This window comes from Cebus imitator, unplaced genomic scaffold, assembly GCF_001604975.1.
Source record: "Cebus imitator isolate Cc_AM_T3 unplaced genomic scaffold, Cebus_imitator-1.0 Scaffold234, whole genome shotgun sequence".
Classification (NCBI taxonomy): Eukaryota; Metazoa; Chordata; class Mammalia; order Primates; family Cebidae; genus Cebus; species Cebus imitator.
The window spans coordinates 55251-62912 of NW_016107549.1; the positions used below are offsets into that span (position 1 = coordinate 55251).

Here is a 7662-nt window from a genome sequence, read left to right on the forward strand (position 1 = left end):
CTCTCTTTTCATGACAGAGTCTTGCTCTGTAGCCCAGCCTGGAGTACAGTGGGTGCAATCTCTGCTCACTGCAACCTCTGCCTCCCAGGTTCAAGCCATTCTCCTGCCTCAGCCTCGCGAGTAGTTGGGACTACAGGCGCGTGCCACCATGCCTGGATAATTTTTTGTATTTTTAGTAGAAACAGGCTTTCACCGTGTTAGCCAGGATGGTCTTGATCTCCTGACCTCATGATCTGCCCGCCTCAGCCTCCCAAAGCGCTGGGATTACAGGCGTGAGCCACCACGCTCGGCCTCCATCTCCCCTTTCACTTTACCCCTCTGCAGGTCCTGGTGGGGCTGAGATGCACAACGTCTCACCCTGGAAACTGTAAAGAACCAGTCTTCTGATGATGCTTGAGCAGGGTCTCAGCGCTTAGAGACTTCCACGAACTACAGTTCCCAGAACACACAGCATTCAGTTGCTGTCCAAGTGGTTGGGTTTGAACTAGAACAAGGAAATCTCACCTGTCCTGGGAACTGAGCGTCCTGGCCTGTTCCAGGTGCGTTTGTGACTCATGTTTCTTGGATCTGTGCCCTCCTGAGAAATCCCTGTTCCTTATAAACTACCTGGTGCATTTGTCCACAAAGGTTTGCTGAGAACCTGCTATGTGGCAGCCTGAGGTGGGAGTGAGGGGTTGACAAGAGAGACTCACCCTCCATCCTCACAGTCAGATGGAGACAGATTCATGAAAGGTCGGAGGCTGGCTGGGTACCCTCTGTGATCTAGCACGTAGTAAGTGACCAACAAATCAACAAGCAAATAAAAACTATCTCACTCTTGTCTTTCATTTCATCTTGCCTTTCCACACTGATTTATCAGCTCCCATGATGTTGCACTATCCTAAAGCGTGCTGTATCTCTGTCTGGGTTTTGCACACTCTGTTATCTCTGCTGGAAGCATATTCGGCTTATTCGCTCACGCGTTTGTCTGTAGGACAGAGGCTGGCACGGAGCAGGCGGCACATTAAATATTTGATGAGTGAATGAATGAATGAATGAATGCCTTTCTCCATTGTACACTCCAGGAAGCAGGGACGCTCGCGACCCTCCGTATTCATCTCTGTCCCCGCCCGCCCACAGAGTATGAATGCATCTTTTTATTCACTCCGAGAATGGCCAGGCTGGGGCAGAGGAGGCCGGGCGGGGAACTGGGTTGAGGGCTGCCATCGACCCCTACCCAAGCCTCCTAAACAGTCCACTTTCCCGGACGTCGGGAGTTCGCATACTGTCCCGCAACCTGGCCTCGGTCACCTGACTCCCCCGCCCCTCACCCTCCAGGGCACCCCAGATGGACATTCAGCCAACAGCACGTGGTTCAGGGGCCCCAGCTTCCTTCCCATTGGCCGCTCGCCTCCTTCCTTCCCCGCGATTGGCCGGGACCCAGCCACAGCTCCGCCCCCCTCCTCAGCCCTCTGGTGGTACAGCCCGCCGCGGCCCAGGCGGGGTGGGACGGTCCACTACTTCGCGGCGCGGGGGGAGTCGGGAAGAGTTGGGTGAGGCGGAGGGATCCCTCTGGAATGTTTCCGTCGGGTCCACCCGAAGAGGGAGGCGCGGATTGGTCGCGAGCCCCGGCAGACAGCCGCTAATTGGCCTTCCGCGGGCGTCGGCCCCGCCCCCCTAGGCGCCGCTGCGGGAGAGGCCCAGGCAGGAGTTTGCAGAGGGCCGAGCCGGGTGCGCGCGGGGAGGCGGCGGCGGCGGCGGCGCAGGTGAGTGGCCCCCGCGGGAGGGATGTGTCCACTCTGGGGGCCCTGGATGTCGCGGACCCGCGAGGAACCGGCCGATCGTGCAGGGTGGGGCAGGCCCCGTGGACGTGACTGGAGGTTTAGGCTGAGCGCGGGGATGCCGGAGGCCCCTTCCTGGGGGGAGCGAGGAAGGGTGGGGGTGGTGGGGGCAGCTCCCTTCCTGCTGGGGGGCAGAAACCAAACGCCTCCCAGCGCCGGGTAGGGGTCTCCGGGCTTGCCCCTCCCCCCTTCCCTTCTGGAAGATCCCCATCCCGGCGAGGACAGGCGCGGGGTCGGTGTTTCTGACCCTTTCCTGTCCACTTTCCCTGAGCGAACCGCGTCTGAACCCTCCAGGGCCTGGGGGGACGCAGTGAGGACCTGGATAATAATCATCATGAAAAACTCCACCCCAGCTAGCATTTATGGAGCGCTTCCGTGTCAGGCATTTACCATGCGGATCATTGATTGAATCAAAACACTTCATGGGAGGTGTTGTGCCTTCTTATAAAAAAGGTGAGGCAGCAGGCTCAGAGAGGTGGAGTGACTTGCCCAAGGTCACACAGCTAGTAACTGGCACATCTGGGACTGGAACTCATGCCCCAGGGTCCAGAACTGGAGTCTCAGCCACTAGACTTGATACCCACTGGCTACATAGTTCAGTTGTTGCTGAGTAGCTCCAGCCCCCTACCCCTCCCACCCCTACCCCATACTCATCATCAGGGCCACACTTGTTGGTCTTTTGTTTCCTTCCCCCAACCCCCACAACCCCCAGAGATCACCAGGCACCAGCCACTCAAACAGGAAGCTGCCCTCATGTCCCTTCTCCCCTGAGCTGGAGAGGGCAGGTTTGACTACCTGGGTCCAGAGAAGAGAGTGACATCTGCAGGGGCCCAGGATGCTGGGGTCCTGGGCCTGCTGGGTACCCCCTGGCAACCTGGGCCAAGGCTGAGCAGTAGGTGTTCTCCCGGGAAACACCCAGGAGCCGGTTTTTCAAGAGTGAATCAGAGGCCTCTCTCCCTCCTTCTCTCCAAGGCAACACGGTGTGGGAAGGGGGAGCCTGGGCGTGATTTCCCCCTTCCCCTAGCTTCTGTGTGCTCCCAGGAACCCCTTCCCCTCCACCTGCTGACCACACTATGCTTCTGGATGGCTGTGGGGTTGCGAAGCTTCAGGCCCTTGCCAGGATGAGGGGGTCGGATGCTGAAATTCCAGCCCAAACAGTTAATATCCAGGCCGAAGTTTCTCTTCTTCATCTCTGCCTTCAGGTGTGAGGGGAGCCAGGGAAAGTGGGGAGGCGAGGACAGTAACCCCACAGTAGGCATGTTTGGGGGGCTGTTTTGAGGATGGAGGTATGCAGAGAGCAGTCAGAATGAGGACCTGAGACACATTCATTCATTCATTCTACAAATATTTAAAGTGAGCACCTACTATGGGCACATGCTAGGCGCTGCTCTTGGCACAGAAAATACCATAAGTGAACAAAAATTCCTGCTTTTGAGGAGTTGGCATTCTGAAAGGAAGCAGCCAACAAGCAAGTTATCAAGTAAATAAAGAAGATAATTTCAGATGACACTAAGTGCTATGAATAAAACGTGTGGGTAGTACTATAGAGAGCTGTGGGCAGGGGGTGCCAGCGCCACACAGATCAGATGAGGGGGCTGGGCGCAGGGGCTCATGCCTGTAATCCCAGCACTTTAGGAGGCTGAGGCAGGTGGATCACTTGAGGTCAGGAGTTTGAGACCTGGCCAATATGGGGAAGCCCTGCCTCTACTAAAAATTAGCCAGGCGTGGTGGTGCATGCCTGTAATCCCACCTGCTTGGGAGACTGAGGCAGGAGAATCGCTTGAACCTGGAAGGTGGAGGTTGCAGTGAGAGGAGATCGTGGCACTGCACTCCAACGTGGGCAACAGAGCAAGACTCCATCTCAAAGAAAAAAACAAAACAAAAAAAAACAGATGGGCAAGGCCAAGGTCTTTCTTTAGGCTGGACCAAGCTTGGAATCCGGTTGGAACAGAAGATGAACCCAGAGCAGGGATTCTGCAGGGGTTTGTGGGTCACAGTAAGGAGTTTGCAATTTTTCTTCCAGAAGGTGGGAAACCGTTGTAAAGTTTCAGTCAGGGCAGTGATGCCATCTCGTTTACGTTTTAAAATAGAGACATGAAGTTAAATGACAGCCTGAGGCTGGAAGACAAGAGTTCTGCCAGGGCAGCATGCAATTAAGTTCATGGGCCTGAGCTGTCTGTACCACAGGGGTGGATCCAACATGCTGGGGCAAGCCTGGGAGGCTGCCTGGAGGAGTGAGCCTGGAGTAGGTCGGCAGGCAGAGAGGGCTGGGATATTCCTGGGCAGGGCAGGGCAGAGGAGGAGATACCAGTAATAATGACAACAGCTTCCTTACATGGAGTCTGAGGCAGAGTGTAGATGGGATACATGCGCAATCTCTTTGGATTTCCATAACCACCTTGAGAGTGACAGGAATTCCACCCATTTTTCAGATGAAGAAACTGAGGCCCTGTGAAGTGAAGTGACTTGCCCACGGCCACCTAGCTGGTAAGTGGCAGGGGTGGGATTTGAACCCAGGCCAAGAAACCTCTTATGGCTGTGGCAGGCAGATTCATTAATCACTCACTTTCCTCCCTGCTGTTAATCCTCACTCACAGGTGGAGACACAGAAGCCAGCATGAACCAGGGCAGTGGGTGCGGGCAGAGAGAGAGTACGGAGGTTGGGAATTGGTCTGGATGTAGGGATCTTGGAAGTTTGAATCTTGGTACAGATGGCAGTAGTAATAATCGTCACCAATATTTACAGAAAGCTTATTGTGTGCCAGGACTATTCTAAGCACATGTGTGTTTTCCTTGGAGCTCAGAGAGGTTAAGACCCTTGCCCAAAGCCACACAGCTAGTAAGAGATGAAGCCAGGTTCCAGACTTAGGTTTTTAGCTTCCTGCCTCCCAGTGCACAGAGCTGGTGGAGTTGGGGGGGATAATGATGGATGACAAGGGCTTTTTTCCTTTTCTTTTCTTTTTTTGAGACAGGGTCTTGCTCTGTCACCTAGGCAGGAGCACAGTGGCATGATCTTGGCTCACTGCCACCTCCACCTCCCAGGTTCAAGCAATTGTCTCCTGCCTCAGCCTCTCCAATAGCTGGGATTTCAGGCATGCAGCACCACCCCTGGCTATTTTTGTTTGTTTGTTTAGTAGAGACCAGCCTGACCCACATGGAGAAACCTCGTCACTACTAAAAATACAAAATATTAGCTGAGCATGGTGGCACATACCTGTAATCCCAGTTACTCGGGAGGCTGAGGCAGGAGAATTGCTTGAACCTGGGAGGCAGAGGTTGCAGTGAGCTGAGATCGCACCACTGCACTCCAGCCTGGGTAACAAGAGCAAAACTCTGTCTCAAAAAAAAAAAAAAGAGAAAAAAAAACACAGACAAAGAAAGGTGAGGGAGATGCTATTCCTGCCTTCCTGGCTAGATGAAGCACCTACTATGTGCCCAGCACTAACCTGGGAAACAAGAGATGTGGGGCCACAGCATGGACGTGTGATTTTGCTGCAGAGACGGGAGCCTGTACCCCTTTGTCTCCCTGGTCAGGTACCCGGACTGCTGGGGGTGTGGGTGTTGGGATCATTCATTCATCCATTCATTGATTCAACAGATATTATTGGCCGGATGTAGTGGCTCATGCCTATAGTCCCAGCACTTTGGGAGGCCAAGGCAGGAGGACCACTTGATCCCAGGAGTTTGAGACCAGCCCGGGTAACATAGCAAGACCCCAACTCTCCAAAAAAAAAAAAAAAAAAAATTAAGGCAAGGTGCCGTGGCTCATGACTGTAATCCCAGCACTTTGGGAGGCTGAGGCGGGTGGATCACCTGAAGTCAGGAGTTCGAGATCAGCCTAACTAACATGGTGAAACCCCATCTCTACTAAAAATACAAAAATTAGCCAGGCGTGGTGGCGTGAACCTTATAATCCCAGCTACTAGGGAGGCTGAGGCAGGAGAATTGCTTGAACCCAGGAGGCAGAGGTTGCAGTGAGCCGAGATCACACCACAGCACTCCAGCCTGGGTGACAGAGCGAGACTCTGTTTCAGAAAATAAAAATGAAAATTGGCCATGTAAGGTGGTGTGCTCCTGTAGTGCCAGCTACGGAGGAGGCTGAGGCACGAGGATCACTTGAGCCTAGGAGGTGGAGGCTGCAGTGAACTATGATTACACTACCACACTGAAGCCTGCACAACAGAATGACACCCCTGACTAAGAAAACAAAACAAGGCTGGTTGTGGTGGCTGGCTGACACCGTTTTCTTTCCAGTGAGGCCAGAGCCCGAGGAGGCATCAGAACAGAGACAAATGTGACGTGACTTCTGTTTTACAGGACCATTCTGGCTGCTGTCTGGACACGAACTCGTGGGGGGTGAGGGCGGAAGCTGGGAAACCCTCAGGAGGCAAGAGCACTAGTTTAGGTGAGTAAACATGGAGATGGACCAGGTATGAATGCATTCATGAACAAATGGATACATAAGATTGGGTGCGGGCCGGGCAGGGAGGCTCACACCTGTGATCCCAGCACTTTGGGAGGCTGAGGCAGGCGGATCACAAGGTCAGGAGTTCGAGACTAGCCTGACCAACATGGTGAAACCCCATCTCCTGAGTAGTTGGGATTACAGGCGCCCACCACCATGCCTGGCTAATTTTTGTATTTTTAGTAGAGACAGGGTTTCGCCATGTTGGTCAAGCTAGTCTCAAACCCCTGACCTCAGGTGATCTACCTGCCTCGGACTCCCAAAGTGCTGGGATTACAGGTGTGAGCCACCACGCCCAGCCGCAGCTCAGGTCAGGGCCTTTCCACTGGCTGTTCTCTCTACTTGGAATGTTCTCGCCCCAAATCATTGCATGGTGCTTCCTCCTGTCATGCAGGTCTCAAGTGCAGCATCACTTGTTCAGAGAGGCCCTTCCTGATCTTGTCTATAGAACTTGCCTCGCTTTGTCTCCACATCAACATTGAAAATTATATGAGGCTGGGCACAGTAGCTCATGCCTGTAATCCCAGAACTTTGGGAGGCCGAGGCTGGAGGATTGCTTGAGCTCAGGAGTTTGAGACTAGCCTGGACAACACAGCAAGACCCTGTCTCTAAAAAATAAAAATAAAAAAATGAGCAGGGCGTGGTGGCAAGCACCTTTGGTCCCAGCTACTCAGGAGGCTGAGGTGGGAGGATCACTTGAGCCCAGGAGGTCAGGCTACAGTGAGGCCTCACTGCACCACTGCACTCCAGCCTGGGCAATAAAGCAAGACCGTCAAAAAAAAAAAAGAAGAAGAAAACAAAAGAAAAAACAAAACAAAAGGAAAAAAATAATATTAGACATTTACACCTTTCCCTGCTCACTGTGCACTTCCTCTTCCGGACTGTCCTCTTCCAGAGGTCGTGGGCAGAGCCCCAGCTAGCCTATGTACGTAGCATCTGTGAGTGAATTAGAAAGACATCTCTTCAGCCAGGCGTGGCAGCTCACACCTGTAATCCCAGCACTTGGAGAGGCTGAGGCAGGTGGATCACAAGGTCAGGAGTTTGAGACCAGTCTGGCCAATGTAGTGAAACCCTGTCTCTACTAAAAACACAAAAAGTTAGCCGGGCGTGGTGATGTGCACCTGTAGTCCCAAGCTACCTGGGCGGCTGAGAGAGGAGAATCTCTAGAACCCGGGAGGCAAGGTTGCAGTGAGCCAAGTTGGTGCCACTGCACTCCAGCCTGGATGACACAGCAAGACTCTGTCTCAAAAAAAAAAAGTCGGCCGGGCGCGGTGGCTCAAGCCTGTAATCCCAGCACTTTGGGAGGCCGAGGCGGGTGGATCACGAGGTCAAGAGATCGAGACCATCCTGGTCAACATGGTGAAACCCCGTCTCTAC

General features: G+C 53.6%; 1 protein-coding gene across 3 annotated transcripts in view; it reads left to right on the forward strand.

Moving 5' to 3' along the window:
- Positions 1–4252: 4252 nt before the first annotated feature.
- Positions 4253–7662, forward strand: part of GIPC1 (GIPC PDZ domain containing family member 1) — a 15854-nt gene continuing 12444 nt past the window's right edge. For 2 of the 3 annotated variants that reach the window (XM_017497604.2, XM_017497607.2), the window contains exons 1-2: positions 4253–4307; positions 6138–6225. The gene's annotated coding sequence lies outside the window, so the exon portion shown is untranslated. Of the gene's footprint in view, positions 4308–4636; positions 4660–6137; positions 6226–7662 lie in introns of those variants that run through there. The other variant, XM_017497606.2, reaches the window with a different exon arrangement.